The 27,652-nt window shown below is 37.2% G+C and overlaps 2 long non-coding RNA genes across 5 annotated transcripts in view; both read left to right on the forward strand.

The window, feature by feature from the left end:
• Positions 1-1,761, forward strand: part of LOC142554237 (uncharacterized) — a 37,600-nt gene extending 35,839 nt beyond the window's left edge. The window contains exon 3 of one of the 3 annotated variants that reach the window (XR_012822149.1): positions 1,298-1,761. This is a non-coding gene — a long non-coding RNA (uncharacterized LOC142554237). The remainder of the gene's footprint in view (positions 1-1,297) is intronic. The other 2 variants (XR_012822151.1, XR_012822150.1) reach the window with 2 other exon arrangements.
• Positions 1,762-13,867: 12,106 nt separating this feature from the next.
• On the forward strand, positions 13,868-21,485 carry LOC142554239 (uncharacterized). 2 transcript variants are annotated; one of them, XR_012822153.1, is made up of 4 exons: positions 13,868-14,090; positions 14,193-14,271; positions 14,411-14,434; positions 16,284-16,673. It is a non-coding gene; the product is annotated as an uncharacterized LOC142554239 (long non-coding RNA). The 2 variants fall into 2 exon arrangements; XR_012822154.1 differs by lacking the exons at positions 14,411-14,434; positions 16,284-16,673 and adding an exon at positions 21,301-21,485.
• Positions 21,486-27,652: the final 6,167 nt, after the last annotated feature.

Below are 27,652 nucleotides of genomic sequence, written 5' to 3' on the forward strand. Positions count from 1 at the left end.
TTCATTTCGATTTTGATAACTATGCAAGTTGACTACGTCAAATTGTAATTAAATCATATTTGAATATGAATTATTTGTATACAGAATAAAAAAACAAATATAACAAACTAAAACTGAAATTTGATAACATATTATGCCTAGTTTTTCATAAAAAATAGTTTTTCATATCATAACGACATCATTTCTATTTGGACCATTTTCAACTAAAGATTTCGTTTTTTTGTCAAATTTTGTTTCAATTCTCTCTATCATGAACATTAATTAGGGGCAAAACAACTTTCTTAATTTATATTTTAATTTTATTATTATTATCATATGAAAAAAATTATTATTTTTTAAAAATAAAGTGTACAATGGTCGGTGGATAATAGAAATATATTTAAAAAATTCATAAAAGTAAAAAAAATGGTATTCATGAAATTCTGTAAGGTCCTGAAATTAATTATCCGGTAATTTTTGCATAATTAGAATAATTATTGAGTTGTAAATTAAAATAATTATTTATGCCAAATAAATTCAAGAAGTGTGTTAAAAATATGTATTTTAGAATATCGGAGAATTTAACGATATAAAAATACATATAGAGATTGAAATAGCACACAAGAGCAAATAAATGCAAAACCGGGATTATTGGGCATGTGTTACAATTTTTTTAGTAACTAAATATACATATACATACACACAATTTGTCTTTTGGAGAAAGAAAGGAAGAAATCAGAAACCCAATCCCCAATCCCGTAACCTTCCTTCCCCCTTTCTCCATTTTTGTCACTTTCAGCACCTTCATTTGGAGAAGCCATAACTTTTCCGTCCGGCGTCGAAATCACGAATGGTTTGAGGGGTTTTCTTCCTTACATCAGTAGCTTCGTTTTGAACCATGAATCGCTACTTTTTATACTCGTTTCAGCCCCAATCAAACCCTGTTTTGGGACTGCTCCTGTTCGAGTTTCTTGTTCGATTTTAGGTGAGCTATTGCTTGGTTTTTCTTGGTTCTTTGGTGTATATTGAGCAAGGATTTGAAGCTTAAATCTTACCTTGCTGTTCCTGCATTTTCCAGCTAGTTTTCAGTCCGGTTTTTGATCGTGAATAGTGTTTTCCGACGTCTTTTCCGGCGAGTAGCAACATTGGACCGCTAGCGACTAGTTTATACTTCGATCTTGGTAATTTTGGATCCAATTCCAGATTTTTCGGTGCATAAGTAGGCTGCCCCGAAGTGTAACTTTACCCGCTTCGATTTAATTTTGCTTTGTCGATTTTAATGCATTATATTGACGTATATATTGGGTTTATATTGTAGGTTCGATCATTGGAGAGCTTTGAGGTATAAATCGAAGAGTTTGTGAATTAGTATCGAGTTAATCGTGTGATTATTTTGGAGAATTATGGTTATTTAGTTGAAATTTCAGAATTGTTGAAATTGATTTGGGAATTAAGTTTTGATAATTAAAAATCAATAAGTTGGATTAATTTAGTTTTATTGGCGAATTGTGAATTATTCGACCTATTTTTATCATTGTTAGGTCGAGGAGATTAAAGTTGAGCTTGTTGTGATTTTAGAGTCGGTTTAGGTATGTTACAGTTCGGTAACATACGACGGTAAAACATAAATTATTTTTAATTGTCATTCTATGTTGCACTGATCGTGTTTATGATTTGTTGACTGTTGTAATATGTTAAATGTCTTCGTTGTGATATATGTTTATTATTGTGACATATTATTGGCATTTAGCATCGGGCATACAGTTATGACATTCATGTTGAGCCCTATTGTCACGCCCCGTGTCCGAAGCGTCGGTGACATCCGGCATTGTTTTACGATTTCTTGAAAACAATTAAGCCTCGTATCGAAATGCCAAAAACCAGTCTTTTTCATAAATTAAACATTGTCTTTACATTGACAATAGAAATAAGAATACATCAGAGTTGCAAATGCGGAAACTGAACAAAAGGAAAATAAAGTCTTGATTTCTTGTATCTTGCTCATCGGCTACCATCCCCAGAAGGCTTCTTGTTCCTCCTCATTTATTTGCTTTTCATTTTTATCTGAAATTTGTAACGGGTGAGTGTTTTGGGAAACACTCAGCAAGTAGGGGTCGATCGATTTCCAATGATACATATAGAACTTAATCTTTAAAATATTTCTTTAACAAACTTTCAAACCTTATTACTTTTAACTCATCATAACATAAACGAAACAAATATGAGACAGAGGTTTCAGACGATTCAGAGCAATTCAGAAACAGATCAGAACAATTCAGAATAGAACAGATCGGAACAGACAGAACACTGTTACTCATCTCATTTCCATGGTCAAATTGTCCCCAATATGTTAGTCCTCTAAGGGGTGAGGCCATAACACGGTTTTATACCCACCAATGGGGGCCAGACAGAACATGGTTTTATACCCACCAATAGGGGCCAGAACAGAACATGATTTTATACCCACCAATGGGGGCCATACAAAATCACAATTCTCGTCCCATTTCAAATTCGAATCGTAACAGTGCAACACAGATTCAGAGTTTACTAGACAGAACATATCAGAGTTTTCAGATATCAGAGTTTCAGACGGATTCAGCGGAACCAAAGAATTTCGAATAACAGACTGAGCATATAATCGATCGAAATTTTAAACGGACAAACTTCATATTTTCGAAAATGGAGACACACAATCATGCATGTCATAATATATATTCAAGTTTAAAAATACAAACGAATATATAACAAAAGCCCACTTACCGATTCTCGTACAAAGTTCCTCTCGAAAATTGAGCAGCACTTCATCGTGACTTTAACAAATGCGATCTTCAATCGCGCAGCACTACGATTATTCCTTCGAGCAGACTGAGACACAATTTTAGCAGCACTTCGACGTAAATTTTGATCGCCTGCACTGCAAGAATTTCCTCCTCTTCCTTGCTCTCCTTTGGCCAAAATTTGAGAGTGCTTTTTGGTGTGCTTTTCTTCCAACCTTGAGGTGGTATTTATAGGAGAAAGAAAGGCTTTCCACCTAGCCATTTGGCTGATTTCTTGGCCTCCAAGAATGGAGTAATGATGATCATAATGGTGGTCAAAGATATGCCAAGCACCAAGAGTCATTCCTTGAACCATAAATTTGTCCTAGCCTCTTAGCTCCTCCCTTAGCTCCTTCATTGGTTATCTCAATAGTCATTTCTTGCATACTAAGTTTGTCCAAACCTTTAACTTCTCCTTTAGCTCTCTTTTTGGCCTTTTTAGGACAAGCATGGTTGAGCTTCTTTGAGCTAGAAGATTGAGCTCATGAGCTAGGGGTTTTCTCCCCAAGAATGAATGAACTTCCTTGAGCTGAGGGTTTTAGCTTTTGAGCTGATGGTTTCTTGTCCAAGAATCTTGGAGCTTCCTTGAGCTGAGGGTTTTAGCTTGTGAGCTGAGGATTTCCTCTTCCGAGCGACGTACCCTTAATTCTCAAGGTTTTGCATTGCCTCGGCTTCTTTTTGAGCTACTTTCCGAGCTTTTTGAGGTGCTTTGCTTCGAAAAATCCGGGTTCTCACATCCCACCCTCCTTATTGGAAGTTTCGTCCTCGAAACTTTAGTTAGCTAGATCAATAAAGTGATGAGGGTGCCGGGTGCGCATACTTTCTTCAAATTCCCAAGTTGCTTCTCATTCCATATGATTTGACCATTGTATCTTGATATATGGAATTGTTTAGCATCTCAGCACTTGGTCTTTGGTGTCCACTATTTGAATAGGGACTTCTTTCCTTCGTTTAGTAGCGATGCAACTTTAAAATTCTGACTTGGATCTGAGACATACTTCCTTAGCTGTGAGACGTGGAAGATGTTGTCAATCCTTGACATGCCTAGAAACCAGCCGATAAGCTAGGTTTCCCACTTTTCCCAGTATTATGAAGGGTCGACATGCCTTGGAGTTAGATTTCTAGATTTGCTGAATCGAACCACTCTTTTCATAGGGAAACGTTATCGTAAGCTTTCTCACCGATTTCAAACTCCAACGGTTTTCACTTTAAATCAGCCCAGCTCTTTTGTCGATCATGAGCTGCCTTGAGTTTTTCCTTGATAATATCTACTTTATCAACAATTCAAGTACCATGATAGCTTTCTCTCTGATTTCAATACTTCAATGATAATTATTGTTATCGAAAAATTCAATCAAGAGGGGTGTTTATTTAATTCCTCCGAGGTTCATGGCACACGCCCTAAAATATCTTCAATAGTTCGATCCACCGTCTTTGCCTCATGTTTAATTCCTTTTGTTTGAACAGTATTTGAGGCTTTGATGATCGATAAATTTCACACATTTGCCACCAAAGAAATTGATTCTCTGGATCTTTGGCTCAAATATAATTGTGGCTAATTCACTATCATGTGTTGGATAATTTTGCTCACATGATTTTAATTTCATCGTTGCATAGGCAATTACTTGCCCTCTTGAATGAGAACACATCACAATCCTCTTTTGATGCATCATTGTAAATTCTGAAATTCTTGCCTTCTTCGGGAAGTACTAATACTAGCGTAGAAACTAGTTTCTTTTTCAAGATCTAAAAACTCTTCTCACATTCTTCACTCTAATTGAATTTAGAGTTCTTCTGAGTGAGCTTGGTGAGCGGAAGAAAATCCTTCAACACATTTTCTTAATAGCCAACTAATCCCAAAAACTTCAAATTTCTATTTCAGTATTCGATCAAGGCCAGTCTATGATTGCCTCCACCTTATTGGTGATCCACTTATATGCCCATTTCATAGATTATATGACCGAAGAATGTGACAATTTTTAATCAAAATTCACATTTATTAAATTTAGTATTTAGTTATTTTCCTCTGAGCATCGGTAGAGCAAGACGAAGATCTTCCTTGCGGTCTTACTCACTTGTTGAATATGCATGAATGTCATCAATAAATGCTACCACAAACTTGTCGAGGAATTTTCTTGAACACTCTGTTCATGAGTTCTATGAATGTTGCTGGAGCATTGGTCAGGTCAAAAAGGTATTATCGTGAACTCATAGTGTCCATACCCTTTTCTTTTTAAGGCTGTTTTACGAATATTCTCTGCCTTGGCCTTCAATTGTGGTAGTCTGACCTTAGATAGAGCTTCGAAAAGATCTTAGCTCCTTTTAACTGATAGAAAAGGTCATCTATTCTTGAAAAATGACATTTGTTCTTGATCTTATTGAGTTCTTTGTAGATCGACACACTATCTTGTGCTTTCACTATTCTTTTATGTCAATAAGACTGAAGCTCCCAAGGATAGGCACTTAGTCAGATTTGTTTTTGACTAACAAATCTTGGAATTGATCTTTTAGCTTCTTGAGTTTAACTGACGCCATTTGCTAGGGTTCATTAGATTTTAGTGTAGCACGAACCATCAAATTACTTTCGAATTCTATTTCACAGTCTGAGATAATTCAAAGTAACGCTTTCGGAGCTCTCGTACCACAGGAATATTTTATACCTTGAGCTCAATTCCTTCTTTTGCTTCTCTCATTATTGTTAGTTAGACTTCTTTGCCATACTCCATACCTTTCTAGATCTGAGAGGCAGAAAGAAAGGACTTCGGTTCCTTATCCTTACCATAAAATATGATTTATTCTTGGATTGGAGTTTGGCATTCTTACCCCGAATCATTTACCATTGCATGATTCTTGTCCAACCAACCAATTCTCAGAATGACGTTGAAATTTACCATAGTACACTAAATAAAATTGGCATTGAATATACTTATTTTATTCTATCTTAAAATTATCACGATTAATATCTCAAAACTTAAAACCAATATAGAATCTCAGAACATAGCTCCTTATCAGCCTATTGACTTAAGTCCTAATAACCTAGTTAAAATTTCTTTCAATCTTGTACGGAAGAAACTAATTCCTCAAGCAATTATTCTTTTACTAAATCTGTCTTTAATCAAAACTATGAGCCTAACATGCTTTAATACAAATAATTTTCGTTGGATGTCTTTCTCCACAAATCTTTCCCCTATTTTTCTTTTTACTATAAGAAGAGTCAGAACCTATTATGCATGCTACATTTCCCTCGATGTCCACCAATATCTCATAACTCACTTTATTTACTTAAGGTAACGACCTTAATTTTTTTTTAACTTAAGTTATTGTTTCTTACATCTATTAAATATTCCAAAATCTTACATATTTAAATTTATCGCTTAATATCCCAAATTTAAATGTCCATACCGTTAATTATTGACATAAAAATCACCTTCATATCTGAATATCAAAACTTATTTAATTCTTATCTCATATTTTCATAAATAATTTATTATTCCTGAATCAAACATTTCATCTTAAGTCGGAAGCTTATCTTCGATAAGTAAATTTCCAAATGTAAGTCAACTTATATCAGAGTATTTGTATTCCCAAAAATATAAGTCAAATTATCTCTGATAGGTATGTTCCCAAAAATATAATTCAACTTATCTCTGTACATTTTCAAAGAAATGTTACACTTCTTTCTTATAGTATCGTATAACCATAATACCAGTCTAGCCTACCTTATCATTTCTTCATCATCACTGTTCTTTTTTTCCACTACTTCCATAGATGCTTCTTCTTCTTCTTCCATGTTTTCCATGACAAGGTGCATATAGTTATGTTGTTCTTGCATTCTATCCATATCACCATGAAGCTTGGAGATGTAACGTTCTTGCTTGCTAGAAAGGTCTTCATGTTGATAAAGAGAGCGGTGAGCAAGATCCTTCTCAGTTTCAATCTTTACTATCAACTTTCGATTAGGGGTCGTATCACGTGAGATGGATTACGTAGTGTTAGGGCGAGCTGAATCTTTGATCTGTCAAGGCGATAGGTGAGACGTTGTATATCAGTTTTAAGTAGGTTCTTGATCTTTACGAGTTCTTGTTCTCTTGTTTTTCTATATCGAGTTGATCCTTTAGGGTTGCAATCTCTCGTGTTTGGGTTTTCCATGGTATGTTGACGCTTGCGAAGGACGGATTGAGCACGAGCACGAAGGCATCCGTTGAGGTAAAATTCCAGAATCGAATAAAGGATAGAAAGGCACAAACAATGTTGTCGTGGGATTTTCGATACTAAGAGTTTGCAGAATGATTGAAGGAAATAGATTTCGAATTTCTCAAAGAATTTTTGGAAAGAATGAGAGTTTGTTTCAGAATGTACTAGGCTTTTGCCAAAATTTGACTTCTTCAAATTTTGTCTGTCAAAATCCCAGCGGAATTATGAACCAGGCGGCTCTGATACCACTTAAATGTCACGCCCCGTGTCCGAAGCGTCGGTGACATCCGGCATTGTTTTACGATTTCTTGAAAACAATTAAGCCTCGTATCGAAATGCCAAAAACCAGTCTTTTTCATAAATTAAACATTGTCTTTATATTGACAATAGAAATAAGAATACGTCAGAGTTGCAAATGCGGAAACTGAACAAAAGGAAAATAAAGTCTTGATTTCTTGTATCTTGCTCATCGGCTACCATCCCCAGAAGGCTTCTTGTTCCTCCTCATTTATTTGCTTTTCATTTTTATCTGAAATTTGTAAGGGGTGAGTGTTTTGGGAAACACTCAGCAAGTAGGGGTCGATCGATTTCCAATGATACATATAGAACTTAATCTTTAAAATATTTCTTTAACAAACTTTCAAACCTTATTACTTTTAACTCATCATAACAGAAACGAAACAAATATGAGACAGAGGTTTCAGACGATTCAGAGCAATTCAGAAACAGATCAGAACAATTCAGAATAGAACAGATCGGAACAGACAGAACACTGTTACTCATCTCATTTCCATGGTCAAATTGTCCCCAATATGTTAGTCCTCTAAGGGGTGAGGCCAGAACACGGTTTTATACCCACCGATGGGGGCCAGACAGAACATGGTTTTATACCCACCAATGGGGGCCAGAACAGAACATGATTTTATACCCACCAATGGGGGCCATACAGAATCACAATTCTCGTCCCATTTCAAATTCGAATCGTAACAGTGCAACACAGATTCAGAGTTTACTAGACAGAACATATCAGAGTTTTCAGATATCAGAGTTTCAGACGGATTCAGCGGAACCAAAGAATTTCGAATAACAGACTTAGCATATAATCGATCGAAATTTTAAACGGACAGACTTCATATTTTCGAAAATGGAGACTCACAATCATGCATGTCATAATATATATTCAAGTTTAAAAATACAAACGAATATATAACAAAAGCCCACTTACCGATTCTCGTACAAAGTTCCTCTCGAAAATTGAGCAGCACTTCATCGTGACTTTAACAAATGCGATCTTCAATCGCGCAGCACTACGATTATTCCTTCGAGCAGACTGAGACACAATTTTAGCAGCACTTCGACGTAAATTTTGATCGCCTGCACTGCAAGAATTTCCTCCTCTTCCTTGCTCTCCTTTGGCCGAAATTTGAGAGTGATTTTTGGTGTGCTTTTCTTCCAACCTTGAGGTGGTATTTATAGGAGAAAGAAAGGCTTTCCACCTAGCCATTTGGCTGATTTCTTGGCCTCCAAGAATGGAGTAATGATGATCATAATGGTGGTCAAAGATATGCCAAGCACCAAGAGTCATTCCTTGCACCATAAATTTGTCCTAGCCTCTTAGCTCCTCCCTTAGCTCCTTCATTGGTTATCTCAATGGTCATTTCTTGCATACTAAGTTTGTCCAAACCTTTAACTTCTCCTTTAGCTCTCTTTTTGGCCTTTTTAGGACAAGCATGGTTGAGCTTCTTTGAGCTGGAAGATTGAGCTCATGAGCTTGGGGTTTTCTCCCCAAGAATGAATGAACTTCCTTGAGCTGAGGGTTTTAGCTTTTGAGCTGAGGGTTTCTTGTCCAAGAATCTTGGAGCTTCCTTGAGCTGAGGGTTTTAGCTTGTGAGCTGAGGATTTCCTCTTCCGAGCGACGTACCCTTAATTCTCAAGGTTTTGCATTGCCTCGGCTTCTTTTTGAGCTACTTTCCGAGCTTTTTGAGGTGCTTTGCTTCGAAAAATCCGGGTTCTCACACCTATCGTTCTTGTTAGCCCATTGTTGATATCCATTGTTATCTGGCACTGTTGTTTATCTCGGGATCATTGTGTGGCTGATAGGCCTATACACATGAGACCGTAGATGTGATTGAACAATCCCGTGGTTAGTGCAGCCTTTTGAGGTGAGCGCTGGGATTGTGTCATCTAGTTCGTTTTGTTGTGCCATCCTTTTATATTGTATCAACTGTATGGAGGCCGAGTCAGGGGTGTTTTTCAGCACAGCTTGGCATACCTCGCATACTTGGCAGGGCGGTTTAGCTGCATGACGATGTAGCTCCCCTGTGTTGTTGCTCGAGCATTATTCCAGTTGTTATCGTACCGTTTGTTGGCTCCTGTTATCCCGGTTATTCGTTGAGCCTTTCATGCATTGCATATTACATTTTATTATATGATTATGCATGATTTATGTTATTGTTGTTATTGTTGAACTGTTTCATACCAGAATCCTAGCCTCAGTTGTTTACTGGGGGGCTGCTGTGGTTGCTATTGGGCACCATGGTAGATCTCCCGAGTCGTTTTGCAGCATCAGGCCGGGGTTCCAGCAGTGGAGCTCGGAATTGAGGTTGGATTGCTTGGTTCTGTTCAGTGGAGTCTCCCAGTTAGTCTATATATATGTCTTGAGTTTAATCAGTCTTGTATTGTAGTTTATTTGCCAAGGAGATGCCCTGTGTATCTGTATTGATATTTGGTTGTTCTGGTTATGTTCTGAGGCGACTCTGTGATTTTAATGATCTGGCGAGTATTTGATAAGTTTTAAATTCTGTTTAGTTCTGGCCAGTGCGGCTATAGGTTGTTGACTTTGGTTTTGTTTTAATGACTCTAGTTGGAGTATATTTTGATATAAAATGCTGCTTGAGTTTTCGGGATGTCCTACTTACGGGGAGGTCATGTCGAAATTTTTCTAGGCCCTGAGGTCCGTTTTAAATATTTTAAACCTTTTTCCGCTGCAGTTTTAAATCAAACCATTATTGTTTGATCATTAATTGTCGTTAGAGTAAATGAGCCTCACAAATTCTCTCACAATGTATAGACTTTGTTTGGATAAATATTTATAAAACGTTTTATAAAAGAATTTTTACAAAAAAAATTATAAAATTATTGTAAAAGTTGTTTTAAAAACAAATACGTGTTTAGACAAATATTCTACAACAACATTTTAGAGTTAAAAAGGTGTTTGGACAATTATTTTTTAAGAAAAAAGCGATTTTAAAATTTAAAATAATTATAAAGAATTTTGACAACAATTGAATAAAATTCTTTTCATTCTCTTTAACCCGCGTTTTTTATTATAAAAACATACAAAAACACCTCTCAATTGTTATTTAAAAAATATACTTTGATAACAATTTTTAAAAAATATTTGTTGAGTGCAATAATTGTCTTTGCTTGGTAGAGCGATCGAACCGTGTTGCTTGAGCGGCTGTGCGGTATAAAAGATTTGAATTACATCATTACCACCAGCTATATCTTTTGGTAAAACGGCAAGCGCTCGATTCTACACTTGGTATCAGAGCCAAGGTCATAGGTTCGATTTCCATTGATTGCAAAGAGTACAATTATTGGGAGGAAGATTTGTTGGGTGCAATAATTGTTCCTGCTTGGTAGAGCGATCGAACCGTGGTGCTTGAGATGCTGTGCGGTTTAAAAGATTTGAGTTACACCATTACCGTCAGCTAAAACTTTTGGTAAAGTGGCAAGCCTTCGGTCCTACAATATTTTTCAAAAAGGTTGTACTAAAATCTTATACACACACATAATTTAAGTTTTTCACTTATAAAACAATAAAAATATTTTAAAATACTTGTTCAAAAAGTCATTATTTTTTAGTTCCCTACTTTCCTTCATTATAATCTTCCCAAAAGACAATAAAGGCTTTAACTAAAATTGAATGCATATCCCTTAAAAAAATGGTGTGAATGGTGAAGAGGCTTTTTTATATGATGTGGGAACCCGCAGCCGCTACGTTCAGTGCATAATAAAAAAAATCCCGGATTAATGTAGCAGTATGCACACCACATTAGCCATGTAAATCATATTGGCCAAGTTTTGTGTGACAAGCTCGTCTGAGAAGATTTTGATAGTGAGAATTGAACTCCTGACTATTGGTTAAACACTCACATACTCTATCAACTCGGACACTACCTTTGAAGACGATGAAGAAGCCTTTTCGCTATACTTCAAATATCCACATTTTTTAAACCTCTTCTCCTATTTTGAAGGAGTAAAATTAAAAATAAATTTTTAAAATTATCCATCATTTATAATTATATTTTATTTTTATAATATATATTATTGTTAGTATAAAAAATTAAATTTAGTTTAGACGGTAAAATAAAAAAATATGAATTAAAATATTAATTATATTTTGTAGACATTATTTTATACACATGGAAAATTAAAATTTTGGCCGTATAACTTGCATGTTTTTCAGTTTTTGTCATGTTATTAGTCAATTTATAATTTTCGTCCACTAATTTACACATTTTTTCTATTTGAGTGTTGACTTATCAGTGGAAAATGAAGACATGTCACCTGAATATGATGGTGTGTCATCGAAAATTAATGACGTGACGATGATACATTGTAGACATGTATGATGCAACGTAAAAAATGACTGAAATTGAAAAATATGTGCAAGCTAGAGGATTACAAATATGAATTGATCGATACCATAATTGAAAATGAAAAACATTCATGTTACATGACAAAAGATATAATTTTATCCTTTTTATTTTTTGAAATAAGAGTTTTCCATTATACATACAATGCATGTGCAAAACAATTTGATGTGCTTGGTGAAGCCTTTTTTGTTTTTACCTAAAATACTCTCAATTTGAAATTGCATCCCCTATTTTGGAGTATTAAAGATTAACAATTATTTAAAATAATCTGCCATTTGTAATTGATATATACCTTTTTTCAATAATAGTTTTTTTCAGTTCATTTTTATATTATAAAAAATAAAAATTTTGAATTAAATTATATAAATTTAAATTTTATCTATTATTTTACACACAAAGTGTATCGATATGCTAATATTAGAATAAATAATTATTGACTCACTTGTATAAAAAATAGTTCCCAAAAAGTGTATATATACTGACACTATTATTGTAATCTTAAAGTATATATATTACATACATCTGGAGTAGAAAGTAAGTCAACCAACCAAAAAGCTGAGGGCAAATATGTCAAATGACACAATTGCAAAGTAGTTGCAGTGCTATATAAATTACAGAGCATCACTGCGTATTTCCACACAAAGAAGAAAGAAACTAACACAAAGCATTCTTCACAGCAAAAGAAAATATGCAACTCAAATCTTGCCCTCTTCTCTATGCGATCCTCTTGATATTGGTGGCTTCATTTCATTACCAAGCCTTGGCCATTTCCCTAGTACCATCGTTGGCAACTGGCGGCCGATTCCGAACGTTAACGTGCCAGAGGTGTTGGAAATCGCTAGATTCGCGGTGTCAGAGCACAACAAGAAGGCTAACGTGCAGTTGGAGTTTGTAAAGACGGTGAAGGGTGAAACCCAAGTAGTCGAAGGTACGAATTACAGATTGGTCGTCATCGCGAATGATAAGACTGTCGGCAATGCGCCGGGAAACTACGAGGCTGTGGTCTGGGACATGCCTTGGAAGCATTTCAGGGAACTAAGCTCTTTTGTGAAAGTTTAAGGATGATATCATATATGTAATTCTAGTCAAGTCCTGAATAAGAATGTCTTTGTATCTGATATGAAAAAATATTTTTGGACATAAATTGAGATCTCCTTCATTGAATTTTTGGATGTTATATTATTATATGTTTTAGAAAATACTAAATAATCTTTTCGAAAAAATAACTTCGAGTGATCCAACTTTTTTTAAACCACATATAAGCTATTAAACAACATATTTAAACATCTTATAATGTCTTTTATATTTTTTTAGCAAACATCTTTTCTAGCTTATGAACTCCCAAAAAGTTTGTAATTTTTTCGAAGATCGACCTTTCATTTGTATTGAGATAACTACAAAAGTTGACCAGGTTAAATTGTAATAAAATCATTTTTGAGTATAAACTATTTTACATAGACTATTATTTAATAAAAAAACGAAGCTAACATATGAAAATGAATTTTGATAACATAGATGACCAAAATCGCAAATAAGTAAATATATAAAATATAAAAGCAAATTTTTTTAATAAAAGATATGACTGATATTAATTTTCGTGAAAGTAATTAATCAAACAAGAAATAAGAAATTTTCGCGAGACAGATCGAGTATGATGCTACTCTTGTGATATTACCATAAAAATGTATTTGGCGGTCTATATTTATATCTTCATGTTCTGGTCAATAAAAAATTAGAAACCCTTCATGTATGTAAGAATAAATATAGATTTTTGGATGCACTCACTTGATATGGTAGAATGAAATAAGATATGAATCAAATGATAAGTCTATTTTATTCCTATGATGAATATCACAAAAATAAAAGATAAATAAATTACAATTATTTTGTAGGACCGAGTGCTTACCGCTTTATCAAAAGCTATAGCTAGTGTAAGGTCCTGAAATTAATTATCCGGTAATTTTGGCATAATTAGAATAATTATTGAGTTGTAAATTAAAATAATTATTTATGCCAAATAAATTCAAGAAGTGTGTTAAAAATATGTATTTTAGAATATCGGAGTTAAAACGATATAAAAATACATATAGAGATTGAAATAGCACACAAGAGCAAATAAATGCAAAAATTGGGCATGTGTTACTATTTTTTTTAGTAACTAAATATACATATACATACACACAACTTATCCTTGAGAGAGAAGAGGAAGAAGCCAATTTCCCAAACCCATTCATGTAACCCACCTCCATTTTCGTCACTTTCAGCACCTTCAAATTTGAGAGGCCATAACTTTACCGTCCGACGTCGAAATCTCAAACGGTTTGAGGGGTTTTCTTCCCTACTTCAGTAGCTTCGTTTTGAACCATGAATCGCCACTTTTGATGCTCGTTTCAACCAAAATCGAGGCATGTTCGTAGCTGCTGCTATTGGTTCGATTTAGGTGAGATTTAAGTTTAATTCCTTGGAATTTTGTTGTGTGTTGGAGTGGGTTCTAAGCCTTGTGATTTCCCTTTAACTCCAGCTCGCTTTCTGAATTTTTCAGCTCGTGAACAGTAACTCCGACGAGTTTCCGGTGGGTTATCGCCTCGAGACCGCTAGCGACTAGAGTAAACTTGGACCTTGTAAGTTCCTAGTCCGAAATTTTAGCTTCTAAGCGTGATAGTAGGCTGCCGAAATTTGGATTTTTACCCATTTCGATTTAATTTGTTTTCATCGTTCGAATAGCGTTTTATTGACATATTTATTGGATAATTGTTGTAGGTTCGATCATTGGAAATCTTCGAGGTATATTTTGGCGAGCCTATTAATTATATCGAATTGTTGTGTTATATTTAAAGATGTTATAGTATGGTTGTTATCATTGGAATTAATCTAAGGATTATCGAGTTGATAATGGTTGGAATGTAAATAATGATGAGTTGTGGAATTTTTCGGCTTATTTTATTAATTTAGGCTAAGAAAGTTCAGTTGATCATTCTTGAAGTTCATTTTCGTGGTATAGGTATGTTACAGCTCGGTAAAACATAAATTATGTTTAATTGTCATTCTGTGTTACATGGATTGTATTTATGATTTGTTGACTGTTGTAAATTGTTAAATGTCTTCGTTGTGATCTATGTTTATTATTATGACATATTATTGGCATTTAGCATCGGGTATACAGTTATGACATTCATGTTGAGCCCTATCGTTCTTGTAAGCCATTGTTGATATCCGTTGTTAGCTGGCAATGTTGTTTATCTAGGGATCATTGCATGACTAATAGGCCTATACACATGAGACCGTAGATGTGATTGAACAATCCCGTGGTTAGTGCAGCATTTTGAGGTGAGCGCTGGGGTTGTGTCATCTAGTTTGTTATGTTGTGCCATCCTGTTATATCGTATCAGCTGTATGGAGGCCGAGTCAGGGGTATTATTCTAGCACAGCTTGGCATACCTCGCATACTTGGCAGGGCGGTTTAGCTGCATGACGATGTAGCTCCCCTGTGTTGTTGCTCGAGCTTTATTCCAGTTGTTATCGTACCGTTTGTTGGCTCCTGTTATACCGGTCATTCGTTGAGCCTTTCATGCATTGCATATCACATTTCATTATATGATTATGCATGATTTATGTTATTGTTGTTATTGTTGGACTGTTTAATACCAGAATCCTAACCTCAGTTGTTTACTGGGGGGCTACTGTGGTTGCTATTGGGCACCATGGTAGATCTCCCGAGTCGTTTTGCAGCATCAGGCTGAGGTTCCGCCAGTGGAGCTCGGGATTGAGGTTGGATTGCTTGGTTCTGTTCAGTGGAGTCTCCCAGTTAGTCTATATGTATGTCTTAGGTTTGTTTCAGTCTTGTATTGTAGTTTATTTGCCGAGAAGATGTCCCGTGTATCTGTAGTAGTATTTGGTTGTTTTGTGATGTTCTGAGTCGACTCTGTGATGTTTATGATCTGGTGAGTATTTGGTAAGTTTTAATTTCTATTTAGTCCTGACCAGTGCGGCTATAGGTGTAAGGCCCTGGCCCTGTCCTCAGACCCTGCAATCACAGTTCCTGGACCCAGAACAGCTTGGCTCAAGTGGCTACCAGGATTGTAGCCAATATACCTATATGCCAGGAGGTTGAGGGGTCGAATCCTGGGAAGGCACAAACTCCACTTTCCTGGCGTGGAGAAGTCCGATGAGTAAGTGCAAGCTGGTCTGAGTCCAGGAACTGTGATTGCAGGGTCTGAGGACAGGGCCAGGGCCTTACAATAGGTTGTTTAATTTCAGTTTTGTTTTAATGACTTTAGTGGAGTATATTTTGATATAAATTGTTGCTTGAGTTTTTCGGGATGTCCTATTTACGGGGAGGTCATGCCGAAATTTTTCTAGGCCCTGAGGTCCGTTTTAAATTATTTTAAACCTTTTTCCGCTGCAGCTTTAAGTCAAACCATTATTGTTTGATCATTAATTGTCATTAGAGTAAATGGGCCTCGCATCTTAGTATCAGAGCGTAAACTGGGATACGCTCGAACTAGAGTCTAGGACACTCGAGTCTTGGCACTAAAATGATTTTTGCGCCTGTGTATGCTACTTGACAACATGCTTATGTGATTATATGATTTGGTTACTTCCATTCTAATTGTTTTGGTGTTTTATCGTATAGAATGGAAGGAGGTGGAGAAATTCCTGTTGATGAGATTTCTCTAGCTCGAGGTCGAGGTCGAGGTCGTGGACGTGGTAGACCTCGTGTCCGTGTTGTTGATGATACTTTTGTTGAGCAAGCTGCTGATCAGCTAGAGCAGCTTAGGATGGATGAATTAGTTGCGTGTTTCCATTCTATCCATCCACCTCGATTCAGTGGTTCGGAGGGAGCTGAGAAAGCAGAACTGTGGATTTCTGAGATAGAGGAATTGTTTGATTTGATTGAGTATCCTCCAGAGTGTCGATTGAGATTAGCTGTGCATTAGTTGAAAGATCGTGCTAAAATGCGGTGGTCTACTACATTGATGACTTTAGATGCTCAGAGGATTGTTCTATCGTGGGAAATATTCAAGCTGAAATTTAAGGAAAGTTATTGTCCTCCATCATTCTACAATTCTAAGGCTTCAGAGTTTCATAACTTAAAACAGCGCGATATGTCAGTTGCGGATTAAGCGGATACTTTTTATGCTATGCTGAGATATGCTTCTCATGTTGCTGCGAGTCAGGTTGCTGTCGTTGAAAGTTTCATTGAAGGATTGAACAATCATCTGCACCTTTTTGTTTCTACCGGTAAGCCACTGAATTATTTTGAAGCGGTGGAAATAGCAAAAAGGGATGAAGCTAGTCTTAAGAGGAGTGGCAATCGAGTGCCTACCCAACATCATCAGTCGGGGAGGCAAAAATTCAGTTCATCTGGTTGTGCATCTCTTCGTCCACGTGGAAAATAATTTAAGAAGCCTGGTTCTAGTTCTTCGAGTTCAGGGAGTTCAGGGAGCCGTGGTGGATATCGCTATAGTGGACCTTACTGTGATCACTGTGGAGGCAAGCATTTCAGTAATAAGTGTGTTGGAGTTCAAGGGGTTTGTAATAATTGTGGTCGACCGGGTCATTTTTCTAGAGTTTGTCCTAGTAAAACGGGGAAATCAGCCCAGGAAGGTAGTGGAGCTCAAAGTAATAGAATTCCAGCTACGTCCCAGTCTTCCCATCAGCCTAGTCGCCCTTCGCATCAGAGCAGAGGGCAAGGTGGTCCACAGAATCAGTCATCTGTTCATGTATTTGCCTTGACTGAGGATGAGGCTCAGGCAGCTCCAGGTACTGTCATTTCTGGTAAATGTACTCTATGTGGTTTTATAGCACGAGTGTTATTTGATACCGGAGCATCTCATTCCTTTGTTTCTCATGCATTAGTCATTTCGCATGATCTTCTCACCACTAGTATGAATTCCAATCTATCTGTTGCTACTCCGATGGGCAAAATGATTATTACTGATAATGTGCTGTTCAATGCAGTTTTGTTTCATGAAGAAAATGTTCTATATCTGAATCTCATAGTCCTACCTATATGCATGACTTTGATTGTATCGTTGGTATGGATGTTTTGACTGCAAATCGTGCCACTGTTGACTGTTATCAAGGAATATTTCGTTTCAGGCCTAGCTTTGCTCCTAAATGGAATTTCTATGGCCGTGGTTCTCTAGCCAAAATTCCTGTAGTTTCTGCCATTGAGAAGAACCGATTGTTAGATTCTGGTCATGAAGGTTTTCTGGTTTATGCTGTTGATCTATCGCAAGATGAGCGACGGATTTATGATATTCCTGTAGTCCGTGAGTTTCCTGATGTGTTTCCAGAAGAGATTCCTAGTTTTCCACCAGAACGAGAAGTTGAGTTCAGTACCGAATTAATGCCAGGAATGGAACCCATATCTCGAGCACCATATCGTTTAGCTCATGTTGAGCTAAAAGAACTGAAAGAGCAATTACAAGATTTATTGAGTAAAGGTTATATTCGTCCGAGTTCTTCACCGTGGGGTGCACCGATTCTATTTGTCAAGAAGAAAGATGGAACGATGCGGATGTGTATTGATTATCGGCAACTGAATAAGTTTACTGTCAAGAATAAATATACACTCCCTAGGATTGATGACTTATTTGATCAGTTGCAAGGTACTTAGGTGTACTCTAAGATTGATCTCCGTTCTGGGTACCATCAAGTGCGAGTTAGACAAGAAGATGTGCCGAAAACAGCTTTTCGCACGAGATACGGACACTTTGAATTTTTGGTTATGCCTTTTGGTTTGACCAATGCTCCTGATGTGTTTATGGACTTGATGAATCGAGTATTTCGTAAATATCTCGATCGTTTTGTGATTGTATTCATCGATGATATTCTTGTTTATTCACTGATGCAGCATGGCAGAGTTGTGGCATTTGGTTATCGTCAGTTGAAACCGCATGAGTCTAAGTATCCTGTTCATGACTTGGAGTTGGCTGCTATTGTTTTTGCTCTCAAGATTTGGAGACATTATTTATTTTGGGAGCAATTTGTAATTTATTCTGATCACAAAAGCTTGAAGTATTTGTTCTCTCAATCAGATCTGAATATGAGACAGAGACGTTGGATGGATCTTTTGAAAGATTATGATTGTGAGATCCAGTATCATCCGGGAAAAGTGAATGTCATTGCCGATGCTTTGAGTCCTAAGGTTGTTGATATTAATTTATCCTCGATTCATGTTTCTAAGTTACGAGAGGATATTTGCACTTCTGTGTTGGATTTTCAAATCCAATGTAATGCTGTTTGTGTATCTCAGATTTCTGTTGAGCCAGAGTTGATTCAAATTGTAAAATCAGCTCAGAAAACTGATGATCAAGTTCTGAAATCTTATGAGTTAGTATCTCAAGGACACCAATCTGGTTTCTCAATTCACTCAGATGATTCTCTTCGATTGAATGGTAGATTGGTTGTCCCATATATTCCTGAATTGCATACATCCATCCTTAAAGAAGCTCATTGTACTCGATATAGTATCCACCTAGGAGGGAGTAAAGTGTATCATATTCTACGGCCTCAGTTTTGGTGGAAGAATATGAAAAAGGATGTGGCTGAGTTTGTGTCTCGTTGTATGATCTGTCAGCAAGTCAAATCAGAACGAATGAGACCTGGAGGATTACTGCATAGTCTTGAGGTTCCTCAATGGAACTGAGAGCACGTGGCTATGGATTTTGTCACGCATTTGCCACGTACTTCTCGTCATTTCGATGCCATTTGGGTGATTGTTGATAGATTATCTAAGTCGGCACACTTTATTCCGTATGAGAAGACGTATTCGTACAAGAAAATGGATCGTCTGTATATTGAAAATGTTGTGAGACTTCATGGAGTTTCAGTTGCAATAGTCTCAGATCGTGACCCTAGATTCACATCAAAGTTTTGGACTAGTTTCCAAAAAGAAATGGGTACACGACTTGCGATGAGTACTGCGCACCATCCTCAGACAGATGGTCAGACAGAGCGTACAATCCAGACACTCAAGGATCTGCTTCGAGCAGCGGTCATGGATTTTAAAGACAGTTGGCAGGAAGCTTTACCACTAGTAGAATTTTCCTATAACAACAGTTTCCAGGTGACTATTGGTATGGCTCCTTTTGAAGCTTTGTACGGCAGACGGTGTCGATCACCTCTTTGTTGGGATGAATTTGGTGAGAAGCAGTTGACTGGACCTGACATTGTTCAGGAAATGCATGATAAAGTCCAGTTGATTCGTCAGAGAATGAAAGCTGCCCAAGATCGTCACGCTAGTTATGCTAACAGACGTCGTCGACCTCTAGAATTTCAAGTTGGAGATTTTGTGTTTCTGAGGATCTCTCCGTTTAGAGGTGTTGTTTGTTTGGCATGAGGGGTAAGTTGTCACCTCGTTTCGTTGGTCCCTACGAGATTGTTGAGCGTATTGGGACTTGCGCTTATCGTTTGGATTTGCCCCAATCATTGTCTGGCATCCACGATGTTTTCCATGTTTCTATGTTGCGTAAGTATGAGCCCGATCCGTCTCATGTGATTCAGCCTGATGAGGTTGAACTTGATCCGTCTCTATCATATACTGAGTATCCTTTTGTATCTTGGATCATAAAGATAAAGTTTTACGCAATAAAGTTATACCACTTGTACGTGTTCAATGGTTGGAGGCATGGGGTAGAAGAATCAACGTGGGAAACAGAAGAGAAGATGAGATCATCTTATCCATATCTTATTGATTCTTAGTAATGTATTGTTGGTTTCGTATCGTGTGTAAGATGTATGTGTATAAACAAAAATTTCGAGGACGAAATTTGTTTTAAGGGGTGGAGAAATGTAAGGTCCTGAAATTAATTATCCGGTAATTTTGGCATAATTAGAATAATTATATGAGTTGTAAATTAAAATAATTATTTATGCCAAATAAATTCAAGAAGAGTGTTAAAAATATGTATTTTAGAATATCGGAGTTAAAACGATATAAAATACATATAGAGATTGAAATAGCACACAAGAGCAAATAAATGCAAAAATTGGGCATGTGTTACTATTTTTTTTAGTAACTAAATATACATATACATACACACAACTTATCCTTGAGAGAGAAGAGGAAGAAGCCAATTTCCCAAACCCATTCCTGTAACCCACCTCCATTTTCGTCACTTTCAGCACCTTCAAATTTGAGAGGCCATAACTTTACCGTCCGACGTCGAAATCTCAAACGGTTTGAGGGGTTTTCTTCCTTACTTCAGTAGATTCGTTTTGAACCATGAATCGCCACTTTTGATGCTCGTTTCAGCCCAAATCGAGGCATGTTCGTAGCTGCTGATATTGGTTCGATTTAGGTGAGATTTAAGTTTAATTCCTTGGAATTTTGTTGTGTGTTGGAGTGGGTTCTAAGCCTTGTGATTTCCCTTTAACTCCAGCTCGCTTTCTGAATTTTTCCAGCTAGTTTTCTGAATTTTTCAGCTCGTGAACAGTAACTCCGACAAGTTTCCGGTGGGTTATCGCCTCGAGACCGCTAGCGGCTAGAGTAAACTTCGACCTTGTGAGTTCCTAGTCCGAAATTTCAGCTTCTAAGCGTGATAGTAGGCTGCCGAAATTTGGATTTTTACCCATTTCGATTTAATTTGTTTTCGTCATTCGAATAGCGTTTTATTGACATATTTATTGGATAATTGTTGTAGGTTCTGTCATTGGAAATCTTCGAGGTATATTTTGGCGAGCCTATTAATTATGTCGAATTGTTGTGTTATATTTAAAGATGTTATAGTATGGTTGTTATCATTGGAATTAATCTAAGGATTATCGAGTTTATAATGGTTGGAATGTAAATAATGATGAGTTGTGGAATTATTCGGCTTATTTTATTATTTTAGGCTAAGAAAGTTCAGTTGATCATTCTTGAAGTTCATTTTCGTGGTATAGGTATGTTACAGCTCGGTAAAATATAAATTATGTTTAATTGTCATTCTGTGTTACATGGATCGTATTTATGATTTGTTGACTGTTGTAAATTGTTAAATATCTTCGTTGTGATCTATGTTATTATTACATATTATTGGCATTTAGCGTCGGGTATACAGTTATGACATTCATGTTGAGCCATATCGTTCTTGTTAGCCATTGTTGATATCCGTTGTTATCTAGCACTGTTGTTTATCTCTGGATCATTGTGTGACTGATAGGCATATACACATGAGACCGTAGATGTGATTGAACAATCCCGTGGTTAGTGCAGCCTTTTGAGGTGAGCGCTGGGGTTGTGTCATCTAGTTCGTTATGTTGTGCGATCCTGTTATATCGTATCAGCTGTATGGAGGCCGAGTAAGGGGTGTTATTCCAGCACAGTTTGGCATACCTCGCATACTTGGCAGGGCGGTTTAGCTGCATGACGATGTAGCTCCCCTGTGTTGTTGCTCGAGCATTATTCCAGTTGTTATCGTACCGTTTGTTGGCTCCTGTTATACCGGTTATTCGTTGAGCCTTTCATGCATTGCATATCACATTTCATTATATGATTATGCATGATTTATGTTATTGTTGTTATTGTTAGACTAATTTATACCAGAATCCTAACCTCAGTTGTTTACTGGGAGCGTTACTGTGGTTGCTATTGGGCACCATGGTAGATCTCCCGAGTCGTTTGTAGCATCAGGCCGAGGTTCCGCCAGTGGACTTCGGGATTGAGGTTTGATTGCTTGGTTCTGTTCAGTGGAGTCTCCCAGTTAGTCTATATGTATGTCTTGGGTTTGTTTCAGTCTTTTATTGTAGTTTATTTGCCGGGGAGATGCCCCGTGTATCTGTAGTAGTATTTGGTTGTTTTGTGATGTTCTGAGTCGACTCTGTGACTCTGTGATGTTTATGATCTGGTGAGTATTTGGTAAATTTTAATTTCTGTTTAGTTCTGACCAGTGCGGCTATAGGTTGTTTAATTTCGGTTTGTTTTAATGACTCTAGTTGGAGTATATTTTGATATAAATTGCTGCTTGAGTTTTTCGGGATATCCTATTTACGGGGAGGTCATGCCGAAATTTTTCTAGGCCTTGAGGTCCGTTTTAAAGTATTTTAAACCTTTTTCCGCTGCAGTTTTAAGTCAAACCATTATTGTTTGATCATTAATTGTCATTAGAGTAAATGGGTCTCACAGCTAGTGGTAATGGTGCAACTCAAATCTTTTAAACCACATAGCAGTACAAGCACCATGATTCGATCGCTCTACCAAGCAGAGACAATTATTGCACCCAACAATCTCCCTCTCAATAATATAATTAAAATATTTAAAAAATAATTATTCTAAAATTATTTGCAATTACTAGCATCATCATTATTATTTATTGTTTTACTATAGGCACACACACACTATATATATATATATATATATATATATAATACTTGAGCATAACAGAAATTAACATTATTGGTTTACTAACTTTTCCTATTATGAGTTTTACTGTACAAAATTTTCACATTTTGATTTTATCTGTTTGTTTTTGGGATCTTGACTGGAACTTAAAAAAATTCAGTCCCCTCAAATAATAGATCTTACTTTTTTTCAAACATATCGATATTATTTCCATATGAACCCTGTCGTCAAAGAATAGTCAAATAAGGTGGCCAATTGGAGACATCATTTAATGTGAAATTTGTTGCAGCCTTCTTTGAATCTGATTTGAACACGTTTCGCAGCTGAATTTCAGAAATTGCGGATGTTCATACTGGAATGATGCATCTATTCTTCTATAAATAGATGCATCATTCGACATTTCAATGTATCCCATTCACAAGCTTCTTCTTGTGATTTCTTATTTCTCCTATTAGTTCTATAATATTTTTGAGGTGTTTGTTCTCATGTATTAAAAAGTGTGTGTTCTCTTTGGAAACACACTGAGTGAGTTGTACACCACAAAATATTATAGTGGAATTCTTTTCATCTTGCCCGTGGTTTTTACCCTAATAATTTTTAGGAGTTTTCCACGTAAATCTCGGTGTCCATTTTATTCTTTATTTTCGGGTTCTATTATCTAAAATTCCGCACGTGGGATCAACAAGTGGTATCAGAGCCTTGGTTTAAAATTTCTTAAAATTCTGAATATATGCTCTGTGGTTGCAGCCTAGACTGATCTTCCACATCAGAAAGATTTTTTTGAGATTTTTATTTAAGGCGAGATTATTTTGTTCAGTCTACTAAAATTATTGTAGACATAATGGCGGGCAGGTACGAGATAGCAAAGTTCAACGGAAGCAATTTTATGCTGTGGAAAATAAAGATACAAGCAGTTTTAAGAAAGGAGAATTGCTTGGCGCTATTGGAGATTACAGAGGATAGAAAGTGGAATGGGATGAATGATAATGATGTTGCCAATTTACACTTGGCTATAGCAGACGAAGTATTGTCAAGTATCTCTGAGATAAAAACAGCAAAAGTTACATGGGATACTCTGACAAAGATGTACGAGGTCAAGTCGCTACACAACATGATTTTCCTAAAGAGAAGGCTTTATACTCTTCGGATGACGGAATCCTCATCGATGACCGACCATATCAACATACTAAATACTCTATTTGCCCAACTCACTTCCATGGGGCATAAAATAGCGGAAAATGAACGTGCGGAGCTTCTACTTCAAAGTCTACCAGATTCATATGATCAACTATCATCAACATAACAAACAATATTCTTATGGCTTTCTAAGATTCGATAATGTCGTAACTGCGGTTCTCAGAGAAGAAAGTCGCGCAAGAATAAGGATGATAAGTTGGTAACATCGAAGCAAGCATAGGCTTTACCGATGATAAGAGGAAGATTATGACCGTGACTCCAGTGGGAGCCAAAGACTAGGTAGATCAAAGTCGAGAAGTAAGAAGAAAAATATTACCTGCTTTAAATGTGGCGGTAAAAGGCACTTCAAGAAAGAGTGTACGAGTATCGAGAGAAGTTCTCAGGGAAATGTGGCCAGTACTTCAGGCAGTGGTGAAATATTATTCAGCGAAGCAATAACAGTTGCAGAAGGCAGACACAAATTTGTGACACATGGATTATGGATTCAGGAGGCGACGTGGCACATGACATCTCGGAGAGAATGGTTTGATCATTATGAACCAGTCTCAGGAGGATCTGTATTCATGGGAAATGATCATGCTTTGGAAATCGCTGGGGTCGGTACTATAAAAATTAAAATGTTTAATGGCACTATTCGCACCATACAGGAGGTACGACATGTGAAAGGACGACGAAGAATCTTTTGTCCTTGGGACAATTGGAGTGACATCGGGTGCAAAACCCGTATCGAGAACGAGATCATGAAAATTGTGAGGGGTACGCTTGTGGTATGAAGGAGGAAAAAGTTGCTGCAAATCTGTATGTACTTTTGGGGATAGAACACAAAAAGGCGGAACTAGCTGTTGCATCAATTTGTTCAGGAGAAGATTAACAGTGTTATGGCATAGAAAGCTCGGGCATAATGTCAGAACGAGGGTTGAAAATTCTCTCAAAACGGAAGCTGCTACCGGGACTTACAAAAGTGTCACTACCCTTTTGCGAGGACTGAGTTACCAGTAAACAACACAGATTAAAGTTTGGCACTTCTATTGCCAGGAGCAAAAGCATGTTGGAGCTGATTCATTCGGATGTTTGGCAAGCACCGGTTGTATCCCTAGGAAGAGCGAAATACTTTGTCTCGTTCATTGATGATTTCTAGGAGATGTTGGGTGTATCTAACCAAAAAAAATCAGATGTTTTCCATGTCTTCCAATATTTCAAAGCGCGGGTTGAACTTGATTCTGAAAAGAAAATCAAGTGTTTGAGGACTGACAATGGAGGAGAATATACCAGTGACGAGTTTGATGCATTTTTTCAACATGAGGGCATCAAAAGACAATTCACGACGGCTTACACACCTCAACAGAATGGAGTGGCGGAGCGGATGAACAGAACCTTGTTGGACAGAACAAGAGCTATGTTGAGGACTGCGGGTCTAGACAAGTCATTTTGGGCGGAGGCAGTCAAAACCGCTTGTTATATTATCAATCGTTCTCCTTCAGTGGCGATTGATATGAAGACTCCGATGGAGATGTGGACCGGGAAGCCGACATATTATTCTCATTTGCATACATTTGGAAGTCCTGTGTACGTTCTGTACAATGAGCAAGAAAGATCGAAGTTGGATTCGAAATCCAGAAAATGTATCTTCTTGGGTTATGCTGATGGAGTAAAGGGATTTCGTTGTGGGATCCTACTATTCACAAGATTGTCATCAGCAAGGATGTTATTTTCGAGGAAGATAAAGTAAAGGGAGACAAAGGCATACCGAATTCAGAAACTACTATTTTTCAGGTGGAAAATAAGACGGACGAAGGTCAAGTTTCTTGTGAAGCAGTACCAGAGCACGAAGAAAACGAACATGTTGAGTCTGAGATTTCCAATGTGAGGCAGTCAACTCGAGACAGAAGACCACCAGGTTGGCTTTCATATTATGTCAGTGAAAGCAACATTGCATATTTTCTATTATCAGAGGATAGTGAGCCATCGAGTTTCCACGAGGCTACTCAAAGCTCGGATGTATCTTTGTGGATGATAGCAATGCAAGAAGAGTTGGAGGCATTAGACAAGAATAAAGCTTGGGATCTTGTTACACTACCACAAGGGAGGAAAGCCATTGGAAACAGATGGGTCTATAAGATAAAGCGTGATGGCAATAACCAAGTGGAGCGGTATCGTGCTAGATTGGTGGTAAAAGGGTATGCTCAGAAAGAAGGCATTGACTTCAATGAAATATTTTCTCATGTGGTTCGGCTTACAACAGTCGGAGTAGTGTTGGCATTGTGTGCGGTGTTTGACTTACATCTAGAACAGCTAGATGTAAAAACGACCTATATGCTCCAGCTAGAAGGTTTTGCGGAAAAAGGTAAAGAGAACTTGGTTTGTAGGTTGAACAAATCTCTGTACGGTTTCAAACAGGCGCCGATGTGTTGGTACAAGAGATTTGATTCCTATATCATGAGCCTTGGATACAACAGACTGAGTGCAGATTCTTGTACATATTTCAAGAGGTCTGGTAATGATTATATCTTTTTGCTGTTGTATGTGAACGACATGTTGGTAGCAGGCCCCAGCAAAGATCGGGTCCAAGGATTGAAGGCATAGTTGGCTAGGGAATTTGATATGAAGGACTTGGGGCCAGCAAACAAGATTCTAGGGATGCAAGTTCACCGAGATAGAAGTAACAGAAAGATTTGGCTCTCTCAAAAAAATTATTTGAAGAAATTCTTGCAACGCTTCAACATGCAAGATAGTAAGTCAATTTCGACCCCTCTTCCTGTTAACTTCAAGTTATCCTCCGAGATGTGTCCTAGATGTGAAGTAGAGATGATGGAGATGTCTCCAGTACCATATGCATCAGCAGTGGGAAGTTTGATGTTCGTCATGATCTGTACAAGACCGGACATTGCTCAAGCAGTGGGAGCAGTTAGTCGGTATATGGCGAATCCTGGATGAGATCATTGGAGCACTGTTAAGAGGATTCTTAGATACATTAAGGGTACCTCGAATGCTGCATTATGTTATGGAGGATCAGATTTTACACTCATGGGCTATGTTGATTCAGATTATGCAGGTGATCATGACAAGAGGAAATCTACTACTGGCTATGTGTTTACACTTGCAGGGGGAGCAGTAAGCTGGGTTTTAAAAATGTAAATAGTCGTGGCGTTATCTACGACAGAAGCAGATATATGGCATCTACTCAAGCTTGCAAAGAAGCAATATGGATTAAAAGGTTATTGGAGGAGATCAGACACAAACAAGAGAATGTTACTTTGTTTTCTGACAGTCATAGTGTCTTGCACATCGCAAGAAATCCAGCCTTTCATTCCAGAACTAAACACATTGGAATCTAATTTCACTTTGTGCTAGAAGTAGTAGAAGAAGGAAGCGTGGATATGCAGAAGATCCATACAAAGGATAACATAGCTGATTTTCTGACCAAGCCAGTGAACACTGATAAGTTAGAGTGGTGCAGATCCTTAAGTGGCCTAGAG

This window comes from Primulina tabacum, chromosome 8 (assembly GCF_025594145.1).
Source record: "Primulina tabacum isolate GXHZ01 chromosome 8, ASM2559414v2, whole genome shotgun sequence".
In the NCBI taxonomy this organism is placed as follows: Eukaryota; Viridiplantae; Streptophyta; class Magnoliopsida; order Lamiales; family Gesneriaceae; genus Primulina; species Primulina tabacum.